Source organism: Cyprinodon tularosa, unplaced genomic scaffold (genome assembly GCF_016077235.1).
Source record: "Cyprinodon tularosa strain WSP-4 unplaced genomic scaffold, ASM1607723v1 ctg418, whole genome shotgun sequence".
In the NCBI taxonomy this organism is placed as follows: domain Eukaryota; kingdom Metazoa; phylum Chordata; class Actinopteri; order Cyprinodontiformes; family Cyprinodontidae; genus Cyprinodon; species Cyprinodon tularosa.
In genome coordinates this window covers 508,464-535,629 of record NW_024039139.1, presented here as the reverse complement: position 1 = coordinate 535,629, position 27,166 = coordinate 508,464, and the positions used below count along the sequence as shown (strand labels likewise).

The 27,166-nt window shown below is 35.9% G+C and overlaps 1 protein-coding gene across 2 annotated transcripts in view; it reads left to right on the top strand.

Annotated features, from left to right (window-relative positions):
* Window positions 1-27,166, top strand: part of plppr1 (phospholipid phosphatase related 1) — a 100,676-nt gene that overhangs the window by 31,415 nt on the left and 42,095 nt on the right. Inside the window, exon 1 of one of the 2 annotated variants that reach the window (XM_038299012.1) lies at window positions 4,174-4,485. The exons of the other annotated variant lie outside the window; for it this stretch is intronic. The gene's annotated coding sequence lies outside the window, so the exon portion shown is untranslated. Of the gene's footprint in view, window positions 1-4,173; window positions 4,486-27,166 lie in introns of those variants that run through there. 2 annotated transcript variants of the gene reach the window in all.

Here is a 27,166-nt window from a genome sequence, read left to right as displayed (position 1 = left end):
TATGATGAATTTGAGATTTTCATTTGTTGTCATTTGTAATCATCAAAATTAAACAAAATAAACATCTGAAATATATGAGTTTGTATGTAATGTATGAATATAATATACAAGTTTCACTTTTTAAATGGAATTACTGAAATCAATCTACTTTTTCATGATATTCTAATTTTATGACCAGCACCTGTATATGGTTTTCAAGTTGTTTTGTGTTGGGTTTTTATTTATTAATTTTTTTATCCATGGTCTATTGAGACTGAGGACCAAGGCTTAAAGAAAAACAGAGGGACCTAAGAGCTCATGGTAGGTGGAGGGTGAGTCACAGCATGGAGTGTAATGTAGCGTACTCTCTGAATCTAGATCACTGAACAAACCAGTGTTTCTTTTGTAATTTCTCATAGCAGTGATAGATGGATTTCACTTCCGTGTGTCTGTCCCAGTTTTGTCAGCAGTGCATTAACAGTGCTGATGCTACAAGGAGGTTGAAAAGTTCAGAACAACTTTAAAAATAGCTATGCACTGTAACAGAGGTGAATAGTTTAGAAAGGTTTTATTTTTTTATAAGGTAGTGTCAGGGGGAAAGTTTTGGATAACCAGTTGTAAATGAGAGGTTTCTTTTTTTCAGTTGATTGGAAATAAATCAGTTTAAACAAATTATTATTATTTCTAAAATAAAAAAAAAGTCTTCCATTGAAAGAAAACAAGCTGATTGCATTGAGTCGTTGACTTAGCAGATGTTCCTCCTGGATGAGCATGTGGTGACAGTAGATATTCACTTGCATTTTTGCTGTTGACTCTCTTCTTTTTTGCAATAAAAAAGGTTTTATTCTAAAAAAAAACTAATATGTAATACAGGATAATGATTTTGAATCTGTAGCATGGCCCTCATGGGGCCATTATTAACTCCATGCACAATCCCTTCTCTGGCCTTTTAGCTCATTTACTAGAATCCCTTCAGTGTATGTGAACATTTTTCAGCAAGTAAGCATCTTTGATGCAAAAATATGTGCCTTTCTTAGTGTGGTAATAAAAAAAAAATTATGAACAGAAGAAGTTTATCTTTTGAAAGGGCCTATCCATTAATCCACCCTGCTTAAAATGGATGTTTAGAGCATAGAACAGAAGAAAAAACTTCATTTTAGCAGTCTATGTTGAGCAGGAGCTCATCTCTTTTATATAAGGTCACCCTGCCTCTGAAGAAATCTGGAAATCCTACAGCTACTGAAATGCTTGGCATGCAGTTTGAAACTGTGAACTGACTTAAGTGTTTTTGAGGATGACATAAAAAAAGCCAAGTGGCAGCTCGTCTTTACTCTCAAACTTTCATAAGCATGGAGGGCCAAAGCAGCCAAAGGACATTATTAAAACACAATACATATTAATATGTGTGATGATTTTATAAACCTGGTAAAAAAAATTAATTACAGAAGTACAGTTAATCCATTTAAAGTTTAAGTTATCTAAGTAATTTACGAAAAAACGTGATTAACTATGTTAAATTAAAATCTTTAATGCAGAATAATTAAAATCATATTGATCATTATTATAATTATAATAGTTATTTAACATAGAGTTTCTGTGCTATGGTAGATGTGATAATTAAAACTGTCACTGCGGCTCAGATTTAACCATAGCATGATTAGCCGCGCCCACTGACCTAATTTCTTCAGGAACAAAGCTTAGGGGTATAGTGGAGGATTTTCACTTATTTTTGAAAAGACCCGCTCTCTCCACTTTAAAAAAATGCACATACACAACCATGGACCCACTCCCAAACGGAACGTCCATTAAATGTGTGTGAGAGCATGCAAAAGCTCATTTCTCATGGTGCACTCTCTGTTTAAAAGTTGCTGTTCTCATAGCTTAAACAAGCTTACTGTGTCCGAACGTTGACCCTAACCCCTAAATACCTCAATCACTCTATGGAGTGGGGACTAAATAGTGGACAAATAGCAATCTCAGTTAGCATTTGGTCAGTTGCTTTTTGCTCCCCATTGGTCACGTAACCATGCAGTGCCTGTGCCATCTTTGTTGACAGCCTATGGTGATAACAGGCAGCTGTGACACCAAATCCCATAATGCTTTGCGAGGAGAGCTTTCCGCTCAAAGCATTTCAGGATATATCTGCCTCTTCTGAGGCCTGTCTTTTCTTCTCATTCACTTTGTAGACAGTTTTTCTCTTATGACCCTCTGCCATTTTTAAAGAAACACGGTGAGAAAGGAGAGCTTCAATGAAACAGTAGCTCACCACAGATATATGTCTGAAAGTGTACATGCACAGAAAAAGATAGCTAATTGGGGATGAGCATGCAGGAAGGCCTTACGTAAACATATCACTAGAATGATTGACAATTAGGAGGACCACTTATTTAGATGATCCAACCAGAAAAAGAAAATCCTTCACTATACCTTTAAAAAAAGTATATAATTACAGAATTAATCACTTAAATGTATCACTAGACATTCAAAATGCAAATAAACACATTAAATATCTTCTTAACTGAATTGCTATTAAAATAATACAACAGTAACCACAAACATTACTTTTATTTGCAGTTTTAGTACTTTGTTTCCGTATTAAAATTAATAATGATTTTTTTTTTGTTTTTCTGTCACACTGACCTGTTACAATCAGATTTTGGCAGAATCCTGCTAATATGTCTAACATAAATATGAGACCTTTCGGGTTCCTTTTTCTACCCACTAGATATCCACACAAATTACCTATACATAATTATAATTACAATACATATTTTCTAAAGGCTAATATTTTAAAGCTATTAAATAGTGATGCCCCAAGATATAATTACTTAAATATTCAGCAATCAATCAGCTTCAGGTTATTGAGGTGCAGAGAGGCTCCCACAGATCCTTCTACTGTAGCTGTTGTTATGATCTTTGTTGCTCCATAAGGCCCAATGGTGTTTAAAAACATGCTGATTGCACAGATTCTTGATCTGTATCTTACAGATTTAAATGACCATAGACATGTTAAGGGAAAAGCAGTGGTGATTCTAGACTAAATTAACCTTTTTCATAGCAGTAAAAAACAAAATGATAACACACAAAAAAAGAGCATAAACAGATATTTTAGTTTATTAAGTGAGTCCCAACTCAGTCATTTCTGTAATTTGTAAAAACATATATATATTAATAAAAAAAAAAAGAGAAGTAGAAGTTACAGTCGTCATTATCATTACAAGAAACCGATTTAGTATTAGTGCAAAAAAGTATCTAAAAATTATCTAAAAAAAATGTTTTTTAAACCAGTATTTGAGCAGCTAAATAAGATGATCCACCAAAGGAAGGAGGAATGTGGCCCTTTTATATGCATAAATCATTGTATTGCATCTTCAAATTGTCTTCTGTCTGTTTAAATCAAGGTAATATATATATATTTAAGAAAAAAATGACTTAAATTTAAAAACGTTGCAATTTCTTTTTTTTTTGTACAGAAGCCGTTAAGGGCCCAGGAGGAGGCCTATGGGGCCACTGGCACCAGTTGACCCCGAGGAGTGCTCATGTGGAAACAGATGCTAAAAATGATTTGCAGTTTTTCATCTGCTATGGACGTGTTTGTTTCTACAATCACTCCTCTTTGTCTTCTTTCCATATTAAACTTAGTCATTTTTACCTGATATGTCCTTTCTTTTTCTTTGTCAACATGTATTTATGAGTGGCCTATTATCCCTTTCCCTTTAGAATGTATCATTGGTTAGAGGAACCTGGCACAGGAAAGTACAGAAGATGATTAGGGCCACTGAAAAAAAAAAAAAGTTAACTGATATTTAAATTTTGTTTCAGTTTAATATAGTTTTCAGTATAATTTCAGTTTAATGTAGACATGGCTACCAATCCTCTTCCGTAGGAAAGCCCCCAGACTCAGATAAAATAAGCATATATATATTGATCTTTTGTACTCATCTTCCTGAACGCCATAAAATAAAAAGATTTATTAATAAGAAGTATAAAAAAAAATGATGTGTGACTCTCAATTACCCAATCAGCATCAGAGGCAGCCACACCTCAGCCAATCACCCACCTGTGAAGCAGTGACGCTTCATGCATAGTAAAAAGGGCTCTTAAAGTCATACTCCCCCTTTTCTCTCATAAAGAATCGCGGAGAGCTTCCTTCAAGTACTATGGGTGTCCAGGGGGCAGACTGCCAGGGAATATATGGGGACAGACAGCCTGCTTGCTTGTAACACAAGGTCCCTTCATAGAATTAGCCACGCTCCGCTGGAGCCGCCTGGCTCCGCCCACTAGGCCCCGCCCCCTTCCGTCCCTCAGACAACACAGCATCCATCCTCATGGGCGCACGCGCTGCGTGATCCACATCACAAACCGACTGAGCGGCAGCTCTGCCGAACCTCATGGAGTAGTAGGACTAGTAGTAGGTGGAGGTGGGCTGCCTTTTGTTACTCCTTCTCCTCCTTCCTGCATGGAGTCGCCCTTTTTTTTCCTGGAATATCGCTGCATCCCTGCGCGGTAAGTGTCTGCGCTGCAGATGCTGTGGGGGAAACGGGACTGTGGAGCTATTGTCTGTTGCTGCTGAGCCAAGTTCAGATTCTAATCAAGACAAAAAAGCATGGATCGGATTTAATTATGGTGATCCACATATTAATCAGAGTCGGTCTGTTATATTAGAGCATGTTGTAATGTGTATATAGTAGACAGAGTATTGTAATTTGACAGCCACCTGTCTTTGCACCCGCAACAGCGGACAGCCTGACGCTTATTTAAACCTAATTTGGATTATCCTTCAAGTCTCAGTGCAGCCTACTGTCAGCAAGAGGAAAGTGGGAATTTTCTTTTCTTGTATTCTTGCTTTATGCAAATGAGTCGCCTCGGTTGCCGAGCAAATTGTGTTTTCATCTCAACAGGGGAAAAAAATGTGGCCCATTTCCCCGCCCCCCCAACATCAGAGCCTGGGCATGTCTCCTCCAGCAGCACCAGCAGCCCTGCAAAGACACAGTTGATCCCTCTCAGATTGCTCCAAGACCAAATGCCTATTAGAAGGGGTCCTTACAGGGGTTTCAGGGCAACCTAGAAATTAGATCAGAAGTGCCATCATCATGCTTTGATTGCTTCCTTTTTCATTGTGTTCACACTGCAGTGCTATGTGTTTGCTTTATTAGATTGTGAAAGAAAAATAACATGCAGTTCAATAATATTTATTATTTATGAAGTGAAAATTAAGGTCTAAAATGCTTGTAATGCTCACGTTTATTCGTGCCATTAACAGTTTCCTCCTAATATAGGCTACAGTCCTAAGTTTTACTGTGTAAGGATGGTCGTGCAAGTAAAGAGATCCAATGCTTGTTATCTTGAGTCACCTGCAGATCAAATGTTTGCCCGATCTTTACTCAGCTGTGTGCATACACATTTGCACTGAACCCTCCTTGTCTTGCATGGCTGAGCATTGAAGACGAGAATACATCACCCACCCAGAGAGGCGGCATATTCCCACCTTCTATCCTAAGCATGCATCTTGCTGCATGTACTTGTATGTTTATGGGTGTGTCTAAGCTCATGTCTGTTGTGTGGGCCAAAGCAGACAAGTAATGTTATTTAGCAGCCAGATGGCAGGTGGTTTACCATCAGGTGAGCCTTTTTTCTTGGCTGTCAGTATAGGATCTGGTTAATGCTGGATGCCTCTTGGATCTCAGCCACAAGCTGCACTACTGTGCACCTGAGTGTGCCTGTATGTTGGTGCTTCCATATATAGTGAGCGTGCACTCACTTCTAAAATCGCTGCATATGTTAGTCGGCATATGTTTTGCGGATGCTTGCACATGTTTATTTCTTTTGTCTTTGCCTTTTTAATACTTTTATAGCTGGTTAGGCTGAGGTCATCGTGACAACATTTTCCTGAGGCATAATGATCACCAACAATGACTGTGTTGTAAAGGTAGAGTATCCTACACATGTAGAAGTCTAAAGAAGCATAGATGCTGGTTATATAATTTTTCATGTCTGAATAACTGAAACAGTGTTTGATTTTCAAAACTGTTCCTTCTACAAGGGCAATCACATTTTGATTTGAACAGTTCTTTTCTCTGATTGGTTGAATGAACACTAGGGGCACGACTAACAATTATTTTGCTAATTGATTCATTTGTTGATTATTTTTTCGATGAATAATCTTATACGGAGACAGTTGCTATAAGTTTTGCTTAGAAAAGATCTTTTAGAGAATTCAAGCCAGTTTAAACTAGACCTATTCGACTTGATGAGTTCTGGACGGAGCATATAAATGGACAAATGCAAAATGTTCATAGGTTTTTTTTTATATTTTACCATTTTGATATAATTACTACTCTAAGTGGGTTGTTCTGTCAGTTGCAGCCATGTTTTAGAGTCTGTAAACTCCAATTGATTACGAAATGAGTTGACGTTTATTTCAGTTATCGGTTAATCAGATTGTTTTAGCACTAATTCACACATTCAATTATCGTAGTAGGGCTATTGTACTATCACTATGGGTGGAACGGTAAAAAAAGAAATCACGGTTCGGTACGTACCTCGGTATGGACCCTACGGTTCGGTACATTTTTGGTACAGTGCAGAAAAAAAAACATGACCAAAAGGCTATCCTCAAAGGCAGCTCGATCCTGCCTCCTCTACTGTGGAATATGCTCGCATAGCAGATGCGATGTAAATTCCAGTTGCTTCGGTTATCTGTTTTGCTCTGCATGTATTTGTATCAAGTGGTTGTTGTAATGCATGTGGGATACGTAATTGGACACTTTTCTTCCGTCTCGTGCCGGTGATGAGGATATCTGGGTAGTGCCGTTTGATGTGTCAACATATTTTAAGTGTTCCCACTCCCGTAATGAACAGGTGTCCACAGCGACGGCAGAGCGTCTTTGTTTTGTCAACCACTCGCTCTCCATTGCTATTATAACTCACAGGGAACCCGAAGTTATCCTCCACCACTGACTTGAATGATGATGGTGGGTCTTCTAATTCTTCGCCACTCACCATTGTTAGCACTCTCTTGCAACAACACAATCCAACAGCGATGCATTCCCACAGTGTCCAGTTTGTATTTAAGGTTGCGTTTACTGTCTAGACCAATCCAGACAGGTTTTTTTGTCTATGGACCAATGGTAGTAGGTGGTAGTGGTTAAATGGGTCCTTAAGGAAACTCGTGCAAAAGAACAGTTCCGCATCTAGATCAATTCTGCATGATAATGCGCATGTCGAATCGTGACCCTTGTACCGTGACGGTTCGGTACGAATACGTATACCGTGCCGGCCCTATATACTACCCTAAAAAAACAAAACCAAAACAAATTCAGAGCTCTATTCCTACAAACTTTGAAGCAGTGATTTAAAAAATAAAAAAATCAGCATTTCTTCTTTTATAATTGGTCCTATAATATTATGGTCCTGATTCTCTTTAGTAGGTAATAATAAAACTGTTTGCATTATGAACTAACTAATGCAGGATTGTGGAACAACTGTGATAAATTATGAAACCCAGACAGTTTTTTATATATTGTTTAGTCTGTGGAGAAAGTCAAGCCACTTTAATCCAGTAAGTATAGCTGCAGGAGGGGAAAGCTTACATGGCTGGTGATCTTGATTGATTGCTTTGTGTGATGTGGAATCACAAAGTGATCAGTAATCAGGGAATGATGGTTGTGTTTTTATTGTGGATGTAAAAGATCGATTAGAGAAACAAAAATTAGTTAGAGACTGTTGAAAGACTTTCAGTTACGCATAGGTCACATACAGTCTTAACATACTGTACAGTCCGAGCTACAATGGAAAGATTAAAGTAAAAATATCTTTGAAGTGTTGTTAAGTCCAGACCAATATCTAATTGGTATGGAATTGGAGTGTTTCTTAAAGCTCATGTTTTAAAGCACTTTGCACAGTTGTTTTGTTTTGTTTTGTTGTTTTTTTAATTGAACAGGGAATTTTTTACAGTTAAATCTTATCAATGCAACGAACTATCAGAGGCAATTCTGCAGGACAGAATCCCGTCCACCGAGTTTGGTTAAATAATTCACCTCTTGGTTGGTTCCTGAGTAATGAATCATATCATGCGCATGAAATTTAAGATGCATCCTGTCCAGCTGTTACAGCCTGCTTACAGAAACTGGATACTGTTTATGCCATCTTTTTAAATCTCTTGAACTTTTCATCTAGATTTTCCGTAGTGATCACGAATCATTACGTCAAAAATAACTTTGATGAGAAAAGTTAGAGTTTTGCAAATAAATATTTTCATTAGGGAATTCCTTATGCTGACCTTTTTTAAGTAATCCGATTTTAGTAAAGCTGCTAAAAAAAGAACTGACATTTGAACCCATCTCTAAGATCCAGGCTTCGTTAACCTCAGAAGGGACCGACTATTGATTTCCACACACATGTCAACTGGTTTTCCTCAGACAGAAAACTTTGTATCAATTTGACTGTATGATCTGGTTGAACTGTAAAGTGCCTTGAGATGACATGTGTTGTGAATTTGGCGCTATATAAATAAACTGAATTGAATTGAATTGCATGCTGAACCATGCATGAACCTCTTCCATGGCTAGACGTTAGCAGGAACTTGATTACATCTAGACATGGGGGGCAGAGTTATTAGTGCAGTGGTGGTGTCTCTTGGGTAATGGATCTGTCACAGCAATGCCCCCTGGGAATGATCGGCCCTGTTGGGCGAGATTAGACCTGCCTCTGGAGAATGAGTGATCCTGCCTTTATTTGAAAACGCTGATACATACAGGTGATAAATCTCACAGAGGAAGAGGTTCAATAGTTTGGAAACATTTTCAGTATTTTAGATATTTCAACAAAATACATATTTACTTTGGAATCACTCAAATATACATACAGCATATCTATAAAATGTTTCTGTAGGAAAATTTTTCCTAAAATGAAAAATAGAATAAAAAAGAAGGGCTGAACCAGGGCCATTAATGAGGTTCAGAATTAGGACAAATCTGCAAAGAAGTTGCACTGCGCTCCATGTCTCTGCACCTCTGCAGAGCAGCATTTTCTATGGAGGAAAAGGCTGCTTTGCAGTGCTGTCCCTCTAGTAACTAAATTTAATGGGATATCTGGGAAATTTACAAAGTGAGTTTTTGAGTACCGGTAGTTGTCAGCATACACATTCTCACATTGGTTTAAGCTAATTGCTAGATTACAGCAGATTCAGTAATTTTTTTTTAATTAGTTCCAAGAAAATCTATTTCAAGGCGTTTTAAAAGATAAATGTATGCAGTTTGTTAGGAGAATATATAATCCCAAGAGTTTATTCATATAGGAAGTAAGGGTGTGCAAAATAATGGTCATGACGATGCATCGCGATTCAAATTTTTGTGATCTACTGCATCGATTCTTGAAGGCAAGAATCGATTATAAAAAAAAAAAAAATACATTAATGGTTGGCGCACTTCAGCCAAATCAAGTGGAATACAACTTCCAGTCCAGTAGAAGTCGCTGCGGATGTGTTGACGCCAGCTGCTTTGTGTCACAATCATTTCCGGCCGCGGGATACTGAGACGAGTATATTCGTAAACAAAATATGGAGGAGACTTAGAAAATTCGCCCCGCTTGGATGCACTTTGGCTTTAAGAACAAAGGAGGTAAAAATGAAATTGATATGATGCACGTAATTTGCAAAAGGACCACTGAGAACATGTAAACGTACTGATTATCCTTATTTTGTTATTTTAAGTTTGATGAATCCTAAGATCTTTTTGTCAGTGTGTCCACGCCAGTAATAGTAATATTTGTGTCCAGTATTTGTTTTCATGGCAACACCTCCAAAAGTCGTTTCAATAAATACAGCTATGTATGAATTCAGTTGCTTTCAGTTATGTATCAATTGAAGACACGATCCAGATCATACCCAGCCAGTCAGCCACTGGTAAGGGCTGTATCTTTTTCTTACAGTGTTCAGTGAAAATATGGCAATGCATCGCAATATTTCAAGTATTGTGATGCATCGTGATAGAATCACATCGTGGCATGTGAATCGTGATTCGAATCATGACTTCTTTGCCAATACCCACCCCTAATAGGCAGATAAAACTCCTAGGGCTGCATAATATATTGGCACTTATATTGCCATCATCCAGAATTTGCCATCTTTAAGCATACTTGGGTTGGCAGATAAGTAAAACTGGGTCAATATTATCAACTGATATTAATTTCCAGGTATTTTCTGTTTTTATTTTGAGGGCTATAGTCATTTTTGTTCATAGTACAGTGGAATCAAGTTCAATTAATTTTTTTCTTTCCCAAAGAGTTTTCTGTAGAAAGAAGCTTGGCTGATTACATCACGGCAGTGACAGTGCAGCAGTGCTTACTCCTATAGCAAGTGACAATGGTGAACAGCAGATTGAAATTAATCATTTCATTTAGAGAAGTCCTTTATTGTCGGCCAGCATTTTATAATTACGGAAAGGGGCAATTTGGTTTCTAGGACGTATCTCTTATTTTTAACTAGGGCTGTGTTTTGCCAAAAAAAAAAAAAGCCTTTTTCTGTCTTGTGTTTTTATTTGAAAACATTTTATTTGTTTTGTTTTTATTATCCTTTACACAAAACACAAGCAAAAAATATGTACTATAGATATATGTTTGTAGATAAACTCTTAGTAAAACATGAAATTCTACACAGTTATTTTTATTCTAGAGAATAGCTTGCAGAGTTCATCATCAGTATTTGCTAAACATCAAATGCGGAGTAAGTTTGTGCGATATGTGAAACTTTTCCATCCAATATTAGTCAATCCAAGAAATGGCGATGGACGATAAATTTGTTCTGGTGACTTTGTAGGCAAAGACAAGCGTCCAGCCTTAGAACGTGTCTTCTGCACCGCTGGTAATATTGTTAACCACCTGCCCACACTGATGAAACCCAGTAAGGTAAACATGCTTGTTTTCTTGTCAAAAATGTATATATTTCATCCAGTGGGATGAAATATATACATTTATATATACAAATATATACAAATATATATACAGTTGCTCTGACTACATTATAAGACATGGACTTTTGATTGTTATTCATTTCTTTTTCTGAATGAGCAAAATTGAACAGATTGAAAACTGGAGCGGAGATTTCTTTTTATGGAAAAACACTTCACGGGAGGGATCATTTTCCTTTTTTTTTTTTTTTTTTTTGTTGTTGTTTAACATTGTTGTGATTAAAAACAAATCCGTAACTGATGGAGCGGCCTTTAAACACACTTACATTTAAACTTCCTCTCTCTGGTTCTGGTTTGGCTGTTTCAAAAACAAAGAAAACAGCTTGGGTCCATTTCACGAAGCAGGTTTACTGAAAACTCTAAGCTTTCTAAACCTAAAATATGGGAAACTCTTGAGTTTCCCAAAGAGAGTTTCCTCAGCCTATTTTTCAGTCACCGTAGTAATATTCTCCCCAGACCTAACCTGGGCAGGAGCAGGTTTTGTTCAGGAAACTCGGAGTATCCTCTCTCCCCCCTCCCCTTAGAGCCAATGACAATGTTTTATTTCCTGATTTAGTCAGGAGTTTTTTGTCGTAGTTTTTTGCGTAAAAAAGAAACTACTGTCTTACATGTTTGAGGTTTCCCCCTGATTTAACAGTTCTGACTTAAATAAATGGGTTATTAGGTTCCTCTGAAGCCCCTAAAGACTGCAAAAAGGCAATCTTGATTCAGGTGTGTTGGATAAGAAACATCTAAAACATGAAGGACAGTGGGTCCTGAGACTCATTGATTGTTGAAAACCCTTTTCTAAGACATCCCTAAAACACGTTTGCTTCTTTGCAGGAGCCCACCCCATGCATGAGGCTGTTGCTGAACTGGACAGTTCCTTCAGTGAAAAACTGCTGCATCCTTAATGCAGTGTTGCACTTTTTCTAATTGCTCGTTTTTGTCCCATTATGAATCCTAGTTGCGTATGTTACATGCCTATATGGCATACAAAACTGACAATAAACCTTATGTGAAAGAAAACTTTTTTCCTTCCACCGTGGTATCTTCCTCCAGTGCTTTGTGGTTTAGTTCTAATGCCCACTTATTAAAAGGAGCTACCAGTTGCTCTCCATGTGCATCACTGAGCCCAGGCAGCCTAAGACTCTGCAGCTGGACCATCACCATTCCTTTTTTGGACCACTTGATAAATACTGACCAATGCCAACTGAAAAACTACTTAAGACTTATGGTTTTGGAGAAGCTCTCCCCCAGGCATAAACTTGTTCAATGCTTGCACCCATAGAGATTCATCCTGTCCAGGTTCCAGCATTGCTGATTCCGTGCTTTGGACCAAGGGCTCAGACTGATGAGGCTCAAGGCCCACTGGACTATGCAAAGCCTCCCTCAATCTCCGGTTATGAGGGGATGAAATATTCTTCACTTCAAAAGATCTATCTGTATCATAACTACCACTGCTCTCTCTATATGCTTCGATCACAGTAAACTGCCCCAGGGCGGCCTTGGCTATATTGAAGATTGGCACCATTAGAGTGTGAATGGATTAATGACTGAATGTAGTGTAAAGTGCTTTGGAGTCATTGGACTTTTAAAAGTACAGGCGATTTACTGTTAACCATTAAATACGAGTGAATAAAACTGAAAATCCTGTCTTCCCATGAGTGTGTTCCCCATGTGTTTTCACACCGTTTTAAACATTCAGTGACTCAGTACAAGTTTCTCTCATGCTCCCTTTCAAAATCTCTAGATGTTAGTCTATAATAAGATCAAACAGCCTTTTGATCTGTAAGCACTGAGCTATTTAAGAACCATCACAATAACATCCGCAGTCTTTTTAACCCAGCTGAAGATTAAGACAATTTTTCATTTTATGCCCTGTAACTTTTGTTTCCGACAACATTAATTAGATTAGTTTTGGTCATGCTTAGGGAGACCATTCTCTAAACTCTGCAACCTTTTCTGTGTCACTAAAGAGGTAGGTTACCTCTTTGGGTTGGTCTGCAACTGCAGATAGTGACAATAAGGTAAATAAAAGCAGTTTAAATATATAACTATAGTGGTTGGTGACAGTAATCTGTAACTATTATTTAATGTTAGCAACATCTGATTCAATGCAGATGAACTTTGCGCAGGTCCCTGAACCAACGAGAACAAGAGCAAGAGGTTATGGATGGCCTGCAGTAGACCAATTACACAGGTCCAGCTAGATGAACATTGGGTTATATATATATTTATATATATATAGATTATTTATTTGCGAGCTGTGACATAAGGTTTTTCGAAGGCATTAAAGTAATAGGGAAGTGACTGTTCCAACACTTGCAGTTGCGAATTCTCCCGAGTGGTGCCCGACTTTACACAGGTAAATGAAGTTATTGTGATTGGTCGATTATCAAGGGGGCAGGATTGTTGTGGAAGAAGGTTCGCAAGCAAGTTTGGTTGTGGCAAGTGTCTCGGAAGCATCTTGCTAACCAGTTAGCAACTTAGTGCTAGCAGTTTCACAATGTGAAATTACATTGAGACCAAGTAGCACTTAGCAACGACACTGTCAAGGAACGCTATGGACAGCGGAAACATGCAAGAGGAGGAGAGTTTTGCGTCGGAGGTTGTGGATGATTATCCTCCGTCATACGTTTTCTTATTTAGCGGAGGAAAGACGGCACAAAGTTGTAGTGGAAGAGGAAGGCAGGGCGGCAGAAGCTTGGTTTGCTGTAGGTTTCCAGCCGTACATGTTTGAGCCCTCGCCTAGCAACGCTATTTTTCTAACTTTTGGGACAATATGGTCTGATAAAGAGTACATTTATATACATGTTTAAGCCAGAAGGATTTGACATTTAAAATATGACTTCCCTACGACTTTAAAGGCATGATAGAAATAATGGAGGGAAAGAATGAATTTCAGTAAAAGGAGCTGTCTAACAGAATGTGATGTTTCAACCTTTGTGTTCAAAACATTTTTTAAGAGGATTATGAAAATAAATCGTAAACCGATTCCTGTCTTCAACTTCAACTGTCATTTATGAAAAACTAATTTGTCTTAAGGTAAGGAAAGGGTTATATATTTGGGTATGAAAATAAAGCTTTCAGCAACTAGCTGCTCTGTTTTGCACAACCATTCAACCTCTTACTATCAGAAATTATAGTCTACTGCCTGGAAATTATTTCCTTTTTTCCCAAACATTTTTTTTTTATTTTTTTTTTTACAAAGACTTATTTATGACTTTCACAGATTATCTGTAGGCAAGACTTTCCATATGTTCTAATTTGCTCAATAAGCAGCCTGTCTGTTGGGTCTGAATGTTTTTCATCTCCAATAATTTGTCATGACTTCAGGCCTCTTGAAAAAAAAAACATCAACATTTAAATGTTTTTTTCTTATTTTTATAACTTTTATAACCCACAGAGCATGAGTGAAAAGTCATTGAAAAGATAACATGATTTATGTCCAAAAGACGTCCTACCGAATGCTTTTATTTCAGATATCAGGAATACATGCTCAGTCAAACTAATACATATCAAAACTAGTAGCCTAAGCCTGTTTTGACCACAATAAGATTACGGGTTTATTTCTTGAATGGCAGTCAATCAATATATCAATTTAAATTCATCTGGCAGCAATTGAGGATGTAGTCTAAAAAGATTCTAATATATAGAACCTGGACATCATCTCATTGAGTTCCTCCTCATTTTCAATCCATTACACAGTAAATACTAAGTGGCTGTTTGCAGCCACTTCGGATGCAATCATCGCAATAAATGATTGCGGTTATCAGGCCGATAAAATGGCTTCAGACTGTACCAGTAGGCACATAGGTTAACACCAACTGAATAGAAACCCTAAAATAGTTTATTTTCTCCCCTGCAAACTTAATTAATCTATTTATGTGTAATCTGAAAATAATTTCCGCAGTTCTTCATGTACTGTAAAAATAAATGAATAAAAAAAAAATTATCCGCAAATAAATCCCATATCCTGTTAACTGAGTTGTAGAATCCTCTCCCTATAAACATTTAATTATCTGTTAAAAAATGCCGATCATTCTGTAAAAAGACCTTGTCAAACCGACATGCAATGTTTTTTTTTTTTTAAAACCTACTGTGTCTAATCGACCTAGTAAATTGGCCAAGGTTGAAGACACCTGGTCCAACAAGAAATGCTGCAAGTGTTGTCTTGGCTTCTCCAGTGATCTTCCATGGGATGCTCTGGACAAACCTGTCAAATCCATTGGGATCCCATCTTCTAACTTCTCAAGTTTGTATGAGCTGCGATTTACATGTTGTTACCAGATATCACAGCACACCTGTAGGGGTTTGGTGGTGTATGCTTTATGGGTCTGGGGTCGAATAAAGACAAACGAGCTTCTAGACAATTCTTCATATTGATATGGATGATAAACTCTAAAAAAAGTACTAGTAGTGTAAACTGAAGGCATAAAGAGGAAGACAGTGAAGACATGTATAAAGACAAGGAGCTGGTCGACAGAAGAAGTCCTTCAACTACTGAAACTTATGCAAGTTTTCTCTTTTATCCCTTTTCAATCCTCTGTGTCCTTTTTTTAATCACAAATCTTTTGAACGTCTCACTCTGCTCATTCCCCTCTATACCTGATTGAATTCAAAGTTCTCTCTGATCTTTAGCCCCTTAGGGAGAAAGGGGTGGAAAGATGGAAGTTGCCTTTTGTGAAGTGTATATGTACATGTCTGGATTCTTTTTTATTGTAGATACATAAAAGGTCTAAAAACAATTCTTTGAATTGCTGTGAAATGGAAGACTGTGACTATTCAGTCACAGGATGCTGTTTAGATTCTGGTCCTGTCAAACGTTGGGGTTGTAAATAAAGCAATAAGTATGAGGCATGACAAAAATAATTCCCAGGGAGCGCTTTAAAAAGAAATGCTACAAGGGAAGATTGAAAACTATTTATAGCACCAAATATGTTCGGTTGGCAAGAGTGTTAGCCATGGGACTTTACTTTTTCAGTCCCAGGGAGCTGTTGTGAAGTCAGCAGAAGAGGAGAGATGAAGCAGTGAGAAAATAAGATCCGCACATCTTGTTAACTATGAAGGTTTTTGTTTTTTTGTCCGAAACCCTCTTAGATTGTCATTGCAATTAGATAGAGGGTGTATAAATATATAAAAATAACGCAATAATTGACAGAGTTAAGAAAATAAACAAATAAAATACTGTAGTGTTTTTACAATATAAATACTCTGTATATTGAGAATAAATAATCAATAAACAGCTGTGGGCATTTTTTACATTAATGGCCATGTTAAAATAGCAACAAAACCAGAGATGTGCAAAAAATGACTGCAGGATGTTATTTAACTAAGACAGAAACTGTGCAAAAATCAGCTTCAATGTGACAAGTTATTAAGGTTGTTGGGAACAGTGATGGTTATAAAGGTTTACAGCTGCTGGGAGGAAGGATCTGTGATAACGCTCCCTGGTGCATTTAGGGTGCAGCAGTCCAACATTGAAGGAGCTTTCCAGTTCAGCATCAGCTTCATGCCTGGGATGGGCATGTGTAAACCTTATGAAAAGAATTTACACATATCCAGAGTCTGATGCTGCAGGTACTAATGCTGTATATGAAAATTCTATAATTTCATTAAGATGATTCCGACTATAGTATTGTGTTTGAATGGGTGTTGGAGCTAAAGAAAAAAGTAATTCAACAGGAAGTGATTTGAGACTGAATTATATCATCAGCTTGGTTTATTGAATCGTACTTCCACTCAACTAGAAGTGGAAATACTGATGTTTTACTTTTGAGGACAGAGAAACAATACATCTCACATCATGCTCAATCATTCATGTAGTGGGGTTTATATATACAAATGATTGTGCAATCCCTTCTGGGGGTTCTTCCTCGCTGATATTAGACAGCTTCTAATTCTGCTCTGTGGACTGGGCATCAAACTAGGAATGGAAAATTATTTTTTGATTCATGTAGAATTGTAGAGTTAGGACTGATTCTTGTTGCTCGACCCTAGATTTGACATCGTTTATTTTTTAGATCTTTTGCCTACCGTTATATTTCTTAAAAAGTTGTATTTAAGGAATTTCATGATTCTGAAGTTCTGCGATCTTAAATATGTCTCTAGCTTTTTTTTTAATTAATCACCTATTTGTTTTAAGTTCTTAAAAACATTTATAACTATTCAACATTTCATACCTTTGCAGTTTATTTTTTGCTAGAGCTGCTTGCTACAGTTCTTCACACACAGTCCATGTTTTCTTATCAACTTAAATGAAAAATGATTAAGGATGATAATAATCATAACATGTACATACAAGTTCTAATTTACTGTAAGGAGATGTGATGATGTATATCCAATAGATAAAAGCAGGAGGAGGCTTATAGTTGGTGTGGTTTGATCAGAGATCATCATGTCTCTTGTTTTTCAGGAGTCGTCTGGCCCAAACTCAAACCAGAACTAATGTCTATGAATAAAGTGTGCAGAATAAAGTCATTAAATGTAAAGCCAAGTTATTATAAAAGCACAACATTACATGCTTCATAATTTAGCATGAATCAAATAGCAGGAAGTGTGAATAAAGTCAAGTCAGAAGAGTATAAAATTATTAATTTATAAGTGGTAACTTAAATGTGTGTAGATAGGGCTTGGCTATAATTTAATATCAATATATAACGCAATATACTTTAATTCAATAAAGGTGATATATCGGCTGCAACAAATAAATATTTTGCTAATCGAATAATTTGTCGATTCTTTTTAGGAATGATCGATCAATAATCGGATGACCAAACGTTCCTTAAAGAAGAGTTTGAACAGAATATAAACCAAGTGAAGCTATAATTGTTCCCTTTGAGGACTTCTGGATAGAGCATAATAATCTTAAATCATCTTAAATGCAAAATGTTTATATATATATATATATATATATATATATATATATATATATATATATATATATATAAATATATATATATATATATTTTTTTTTTTTTACAATTTTAGTATAAAACGGCTTTGAGTGATTTGCTCTTTCAACTAAGGGCATGGTTTAGAGTCTCTATACTTAAGTTAATGATTATTCAATTACCTAATTAGCTGATGACTATTTTAATGATTAATTAGTGATAATTAATCCAATTAATTGTTTCAGCCCTAGTCATAAGACATTTACTCAATAGTTTGTAATTTCAGTATTTTTCAGTGACTGATGGTCTGGGTTTTATATGTTTTGTTTTGAAAAGAAAATAATATAATAAATATCATATAAATAATATACAATATAATAATATGATAAATATTGGAGCAGTTTTATAAAAATAGTGGAATAATTGTTAGAAGGTATCTGCTGTTGGCGTCTTTGGTCCACTTGCTGAAGCTTTTATTTTGTTTATATGGATATTTAAATGATGTCAACAAAAGTAAGAAATGTATTCTGATATCAGTTTTGCTCAAATTGTCCAGCACTCTCTGTGGAGAAGTCTAAGAAAATGTGCTAATATTCAGCATGTTTTGGTTTGGATTTTTTATTTTTTTTTTAAAGGTCTTATCTATTGTTACAACATTTAAACTTTTATACTTCAATTGAAATAGGAAGGTGCTGAACTAGTCCCACCGGCCTGTGGAGTTTGGTGGCTGTAATAAGCTCAATAAATACTTTATATTAAAACAAAATAAGGATGTAATGATTTTTTTAAATCATTAATTTTAACTCCATGAATCACTTTGACAGGTAAGCAATAACCATCATCGTGTGGCAAAAAAAAAAAAAAAAAAAGATCAAGAGATGAGTTTTTAGATGTGATATTTCTGGGTTCAATTTTTCCCGTTTATCACCAGATTGGAGTTCAGTCATAACAAAAAATGTGATCACAACTGAGTGGACAGGCACCGGAGACACGGATGAGTGCTGACAGGTCCATTGGGCTGGAAGATGAGGCTGTCCTGAGGAGGATGATCTGATCTCGTCATTCCTAACTGTGAATAACTGGCACAGAACTAGGATGAGAAATCTCCTTGGGTATTATTTTTGGACGTGTTTTTGAAATGTCTTCGGGTTCTAAAAGAAAGTTACATCATTTCAAGACCTTGCTGTGACAAGGCCCAATTGTCCTGAGCTGTGAAGCTGGTCTGCTGTGAGCTAAATAAATGTCTGCGGAGTAAACTGTTTGACATGGAGTGTGGGCCCTTTAAATATTTTTGATTTGAATCATCTGTCACACAGCCTCTGGTGAAATCATTGAGTTCACAGTCAAACTGTCACATCCCATTTTTTTTTTTAAAGTGCATTGCCTCTACACACTCAGGGAGAGCATGAAATGAAAAAGCAGGCAGGCTGCAAGGTTTATGGCATTTGTTGTTTCGAGATTTATTAAGCGTTTTTGCAATAGTACCCACCTCCTGAATTGGTAACATGGGCATCTATCTGCTTTTAACAGTCAAGTGAGAAAGACGAGGAACATTGATTTGCACTTTGACGTATGGTATACAGTCTCTGTGTAAAATTACCACTATTTTATTATGCTTTTTAACCGTTTATAGGGTAGTAGCTAATAAAAAAACACGCCATATATCAATTCTGGAGCACATGTGCTTCATTTTGGTAAAAATTTGTTTTGTGATGTTCTATAGTCAATCTGTATTTTAATTTCTATTCAAAATTGAGATCTGGATCTTTTCAGAAAAGATCTGTTGGACTATGTTTGGCTGACATGTTTAGTTTAATGTTTTAATTTGACAACTTTTGCAGTTAGTGTAATGAAGCATTTATAAATGCATTCAGAATGCAGCAGAAGAAAGCTGGTGGTTGCAGCCTGAACTTGATTCCCATTGACGAGCACGAATGGATAACTAATCTGTGCAAGGTTGCACAATTAATTGCATTTTCAGTATAATCACCATTTATGAAAACACAGTTTTCAAATCTCTGAGGCAAAAATTCTGGCACATTACAGCCTTTAGGTGGCAGTAATAAGCTTAATAGGTTTGCCGCCACACAGAAGGGATAAGAGAATAGCAGCTTGTATGCAGATTCATGCAGTGAGTAGAACTAAACACTGTTCAACCCAAGACTATCAGTGAAGTGAGCACAGACTCCGGATATGCAAGCTTTCAAGGTCTTGAAAACAATTAAACACTGAAGTTAAACATGCGTAGGCTTGGAGTTTTTGCAAAGCAAAATGAAATAAAAATCGCAGTAATCAAGTTAAGTTAAGTCAAGTCAAGTCAAGTCAGCTTTTATTGTCACTTTCTTCATATGCACAAGACATACAAGGGAAATGAAATTACGTTTACTCTCTACAATATACAATTATACAAGAAATATACAAGACTGACATTTAAAAACTGACATAAAGCGCGGGACATGACAGGTAACAGTGATAAGATAAATATAAATATGAAGTATAGACATTACAATAAATGGTGGAAGAAATTACGATTTAAAATTTTGGCAAAATCAGCCCCAAAATTGACAGCATATATCAGGGATTGGATAGACTGAGCAACCTATAAGCTTAAAATCTGTGTCAATCTCTAGAAATTAATTATAAAAACATTGAGCTTATGGAACATTGGTTTGAGCTAGAAGCCCATTATTATAAAAAGTCTTAAAGACTTAAAGAGTATTTCTCTTGGTAAGTTCTTATAAAACTGTTTTAAAAAAGTCCCATTGCATACATAGACTTTCCGCACAGCATATGTCGGTAATGCCGAAAACTCTTAAATCAATACTATCCTGAAGAAGCTTTTAATTCAGTGTGACGAGTTAAAACCTGTTGTTTACCTAAAACAAACCTCCATTCTCCTTTAGAGGTTGCAGCAGTGGCGGCTGGCCAATAGAGAGAGCTAGGGCGCCACCCCAACTACCTACAGTAATGGCCTTGATTAAGAAATAAAAAAACAAAAACAGGGTTTCCGCGGGTCATTAAAAGTCATTAAATAATTATTTTTTAAATTAAGGCCTGAATTGTCATTAAAATTCATTAAATGTGATTTATCATGGCATTTAAAATGCTTTATTTAGAAAAATAATGTTTACAAAAACAATTTGTTAAACGATATATATTTGCAAATATATTGCGATATTTTATATCGCAATATATAAAATATCAGAACTGCTTCCGGTTGATCATAAAGCCGTATGTTCGGAAAAGAAGCTTGAGGTGGAGAAAAAGCTAGAGAATGGGGAAAGTCATGGGTGCTTGTTGATGGCATCAAGAGCATTAAAAGAGCATTAAATAAGAGTTACTCATACCTGTATAAACTTTGAAAAAACAAATTAATTCTTTGGCCATAAAATAAATAGTTTTATCTTAAAAAAAAATCTAAAACTGACTAATACCTTCTTATCAAACTGGTACATTATTTTTTTAGGTTTGTATCAACACATTAGGCCATGCAAAACACAGATTTGCTATCACAAAACCTCAGAAGGGCAAAATGTATGTACAAAAAGTAAACCTGTATATTAAATTTAGTTTTTTTTTGTTGGCATTCATATAAATATACTGGTGTGATCACTTAGTATATGTTTGATTGGTTTTTGGTATATGTCTATCTTGAATATATGGTCCCCCCTGGAGAAAACTCCACAAGCCGCCACTGGGTTACAGAGATCAATAAATATAGCTTTATACAAACTTTGGAATTAAAACATTTTTATCTTTCTAATAATACAACAATTAGGAGAAACATAAAAAGGCAAGGTGTCCAAGGGTTTGCTAAGAAGCCAACAGCAACACTTGCAGAGCTGCTGGAATTCCTGCCTGGCACTTCTTTTACTCTAATTGTGTGAGCAATGTTTAACATACACGTCAAAGATAAATAAAGAAGACTTCTTTAGGATAAAACACAAAGTCTGGCTAAAATCCCCTGGTAGAATGGTTTGAATGACCCACTGTAACTATCCACAACGCTTAAGGTAGGTTTAAGATCAAATCTGCATCGCAGTTCATCAAAAGGAAACATCCACTGTGAAATATGATCTGATCTGGGGTTATTTTCTTTTTGAGGTTTTTATCAAGTTTCATGAAAATATAATCAGTTCTGAAAGCCAGCCAGCTTTGAACAAGAATATACAGGTATCCTTTAAAAACACGTGTCAATATCAGGGGCGGAATTTATTCAGCCCTCAAGAGCCAAAAATGGTCTCATAAAGTAGAGCCATGTTCTTTTTAAGCATGCAAAGCGGCTAAAACTGCAAAACAAAAAGGAGTAAAGTTGTGATATCAGAGCAGCATGATTAAATTATGAAATAAAAAGTTTACTTTGTGCAATTGTGACTAACAATTTTAAATAGCGGTGCTTCTAATGCAGAAATGGCCCATCCTCATCCAGAAAGTTGAAATTCAGATAGATTTTATTGCTTATGTTCAGCGTAAGGCAAGCCTTTCTTTAAAAATTAACAACAGACCGTCTTCATAGACAAAAATTCACATTTTGTTGTTCCTTAATCAGAATTCATAACTAAATCTGCAAATAAAATCTATGGGGGTCGGAAAAGGCTGAAGGAAAGCTGTCCTTAAAATCTAATAAATTCTGGAGAAATGGTTTTAAAGGGATTTATCTTGACTCTTTTATCTCCAACTCACTAAACCTGACATCTTAGCAGGGATATGTAGACTTGTCAGTCTGATTAGTTGGATGACATCTAATCCTGCCACAAACTCCCAATTGAATATTGGTCTGGACTTTGATTTGGCTGTGCTTTAATCTACTGTTTCATTGTAGCTTGGGCGGCATCTTTCACTTTGACACATATTTCTGTAACATCTAACAGATTATTTTTCAGGGTTATCTTGTATTTTACTCTTTTTAAATAACATTTGCTTCCAGCACGGGTGTGATTGAATTCTCCGCTTTAGTGTTAAATAACTAAATGGGTGTATAGTAGATCCCAGATTGTACTAAATGAGATGTTCTGTTTTATTTAGAGTTCTTTAGGTGTTTGAAGATGTACTTAGTTTGTTGCGATTGCATGTGAGCTGCAAAGAGGTTATTTCTCATGAGTATAGTAATTTAATCCTAGTAGCTTTCAATCTGAGTGCAAATATAACTACTAAATGTCTTTTCTGGGCGGCTGATTTGTTTCTACTTAAAAGCCACTGAGACGTAGAAGGCCAGGGAAGTTTTATTGTGCATTGAGATGGATTCCATTGGTTTTCAGTAGGACTCTTTTTTCTTTTTTTTTTTTTTATTTATTTTTTTTTTTTATAGGTTTTTCTCTCTTTTTCGTGCTATTCTGAGGCTCCTTGAGGCATGCAGGCCTTTTCAGGTGGCTGCTCACAGTTTCAGAGCCCTGTGAGAGCATCCTTAAATAAGAAAACCTCAGTTTAAATTTCTCTTGACAGCTGTCTGCTTGGTTGAAGTATCCTTGAAATGGAGAGTGAGTCGCCTCTTGCTCTGCAAGGACAGAATGTTAATGTTTACGCTGATCTTCTTCAATCGAAGGCCAGGATGAATTAGTAGCCAGTAAGCAGAGGAATTAATCATATAGACCCAAGTCTTTTGCTGCAGGTAGTGTCTCTATGACACTCCTGCAGGGGTTTGTTTTGCTCAAACTCTGTCTGGGACACAGACCGATCTCTGGTATCTGATGTCGACCTGAGCAGTCTGGGTAGGGGGTTAAGTGAGTTTGGGACAGCTACTTAGGGACTGATTAGACCTGCCAGCGTCAATGTTGGCTGTCGGGGCGTAATGCCAGGGTTGAAGTGTTTGGTTTCAGATGGGAAAGGAATTCAAGAGCAGTGAGCATGAGGGGTTTCCAGTGAGCAGACTGATCATTGGAATAACATCACACAAACTATTATTATGATAGAAAATCACTGTCTACAAAAGCAAAATACTGTTTTTTATTACCTCATAATATACACTATATTGATATTGTTATATAAAGTTTCAGTTTATACTGTGAAATTACATGAAAACATGACCAAATATCACTATTTAACAGGAATTAAACAGAAAAATGGTAATAGTTAATGTTATTGGTGTAGCCAAGTAGATGCTTTTGCACTTTTTTTGTTTATAAGTATGGTTGTCAAAAGTATCGAAACTCAAAAAAGTATCGATACTGAAACGTATCCGGATACAATACTCATTTTCAAAAGTATCGATACAGCCATCTAAAGTGCAGAATAGTGGAAAATGCACTTTCAGAACACTGTGATTAAATAATTCTGTGAATTTTTCAGTTTCAGACTTTTTCTGTAAGAGGTGCAGCTGCTGAGAATTATTTTTGTTTAACTGGTTTGGCTAGTGTCATTGTTATATCTGCAAAGCATAGCCAAGGAAGGAACACTCAATTTTAATTTTGTAAGTTTTTTATCAAGCTTGCTTAATATTGTGCACAGCATATAACCTCAAAATATTTTTCTCATTGTTTTTTTTTATTTATTTCTTGTATTTTTTTTAGTAATGAAAATATTTCTGTTGAATTTTAGAGTCTTTGTTTTTATTCTTGTGGCATCAGAAATGGTATCAAGTATCGAATATTTTACTTAGTATCTGTATCGAGTTGAAAAGTTTAGTATCGTGACAACCCTATTTATAAGGCTTTAAATGTACAGTCATAAAAGTATCGGCCAAAGATGGAACAATACTTTGTATTTTCATCGATACCATTGTAGTAGGGCTGCAACTAACAATTATTTTGCAAATCGTTTCATCTGTCGATCATTTTTTTTGATTAATCGATTAATGATCGAATAGGCAAAGGTTCCTTAAAGAGTTTTATTCTTGTAATATTAGGACTTTATTCTCCTAATCTTATGACTTTATTCTCGAAATAGAAAAAAATTATCTCTAGCCTGGCCCTAATACTCCGTCGTATTACAGACCATTCCATCAGATTGGTGAAAAGTTTCTGTGAAGGAAAACCTGTCGAATTCATCCAGTCATTGACTTGCAGGGCATGCTCCTCCTGGATGGTTTTACTCGTATAAATCCTCTAAAACATTTACTGCCTGGTCTTAAATAATGCTAATTTATGTTAGAAAATCCTGCTATATTTTTTTGACTTGGTCTGGTTTGCCAAATCTACAATTTGCATTTAAAAATGTTCTTTATTCAGATGATATTAGAGTGTTAGTATATGCAGAGACGCCACCAATAACTTTTTGTGTCGTTTAACTGTCCTACTGTATGCGGGTCTGTTTTTAAAACTGAATGCTTCAGGGGAATAAAGGGAATTTTTTTTTTTCTGACTATGATGTTTATTGTGACGTAAAGACATGGACCTGAAATTGATCTCTGGCTGTAAGAACAACATCCAATCGTTTTTAAAATATTAAAATAAAATGGCTTTAGTGCAGATTCTGGTGAAGCACCAGAACTTTTTACCTTTTTTTAAATTTAGAAATGTACAAATTGTATTTTATCATTATTTCTTTTCAAATCAGGATATTCTAGTGGTCCTTTACAACCGATCTTTGGTTTAGAGTGACGCTCTGTGATTAACTGGTAACCTGGCCATGCTATATCCTGTTTTTTCACACAGACTAGAGAGAGATATCAGCCTCCCAGGATCATTGGTTGGTTGTTCTTTCTTGATGTTTTTTTAATTAAAACAATGATGGAACAATGCTGCCCCTCGAAAAAAATCCGTTGCAACTGCATGAATTTGTTTAGCCCAATCTAAAGTGTGAAAGCAGACTAGATCAACTAAACATGTACATGTTTTTACTTAAACAAATCCCTGGACTTATTCCTGCACCAGACCTACATTGAGAATATTCTCTCAATTTCTGACCGTTTCAATCATGTTAATGTGTAGTTAGAAAGATTATAAAACAAAAACAAAGTGTCAGAAATCTGTCAAACAATTAATAATAGGCGTTGTTGAATTGATTAATTTGGTAATACAAATACAAGGGTATCATATCTTTTATAATCAGGACTTTTTGTATTTACTCTTGTTCTGTGTATCTTAATATACTTTCTGATAAAGTCCCAGTTTATTCCCTTAATTATAACAATACAATAGAAAAGTGCTTATTGCTAATTAGAACTGTAAAAACAAAAATAAAGCTTCATATTTGCCTCCTGATCGCAAATTAGTCTTAGAAATCAAAATGCAAATAAATCAAGGCTACTTAATAAAGGATCTATAACTTTACCCAGTGGCTAAAGTTATATATATATATATATATATATATATATATACATTTTTTTTCTATGGAACTCTTTTACCAATTTTTTTTTTGTCTGGCCTTTATTTTAATCATATCTAACATTGTACCCTCCATAGTCATTTATTCACAACATAGAGGTTTCATTTTATTTTAGTCGTGTTGTGTTCAAAGACCCAAGAAATTGTTATTTTTCCAATCATCAGGTGATTCACTTGCCAAAATGTTTTACCTGGTTAATTGAGATAAAACATTACATACATTATCTGCTCACCTTTGAAAATGCTTTGCATCCTCCTTTTGTTTAAGATGATTTTTCTCTAACTTTTATTGTGTTTTAGGTTAAAGTTGACCACACTTCTTTCCCTTTGAGAAATGTCATATATTTCTTTCAAAAGGGTTGTTTTTTTGCCATTCATTGCTGCTTTTTTCTCCGAAGGAGGATAAAGTAATACATTCTGTTTTCAAAGCATTCATTATTCAGGATTGTGCATTAAAACTGCAGGGGATCAAACAAGAAACTTTATTCCCAGATGGGAAATTAAATGCAATTACAGCCTTATGAAACATTCATGACCACCTAATTTCATCTGAAGATCAGAGCTTTAAATCTAAGCTAACTGCAGCATGATCGAATATGTTTGACTTTCCTAATAAGCCTTTAAAACTATCCATTCCTCCTGAAATTAGAGGAGCTTCCCAACTTGCACATCAGTTACCTGAAGCGATATCAGATGTCACAAAGATGACATTTCTGTCTGTTTTACTAAATGAAGCAATTATAAGTATTAATGAGATCTTTCCCACCAGGGCTGGAAAATTCCACTTCCTGAGGGCCTGTATTCTGCAGAATTTAGATGCCTTCCAGGTGAAACATACCTGAATGGATTAACAGAAATACCTCCTCAGTCGGTTTCTCCAGAAGCCTCTTAATCATCTAATCACTTGATTCAGTGTCTTGGACCAATTAGACATTAAAAAGCTGCAGGATGCTACACCTCAGGAACTGGAATTGTGGTTTAAAGGGAGATATCATTGTTAGTTTAGATAAATGGGAATAAGGCTGTTTTTTTATTTTCTCAATTAAAGAAATATTATTCTTGCTGTATTTTAACATTGTAGTTT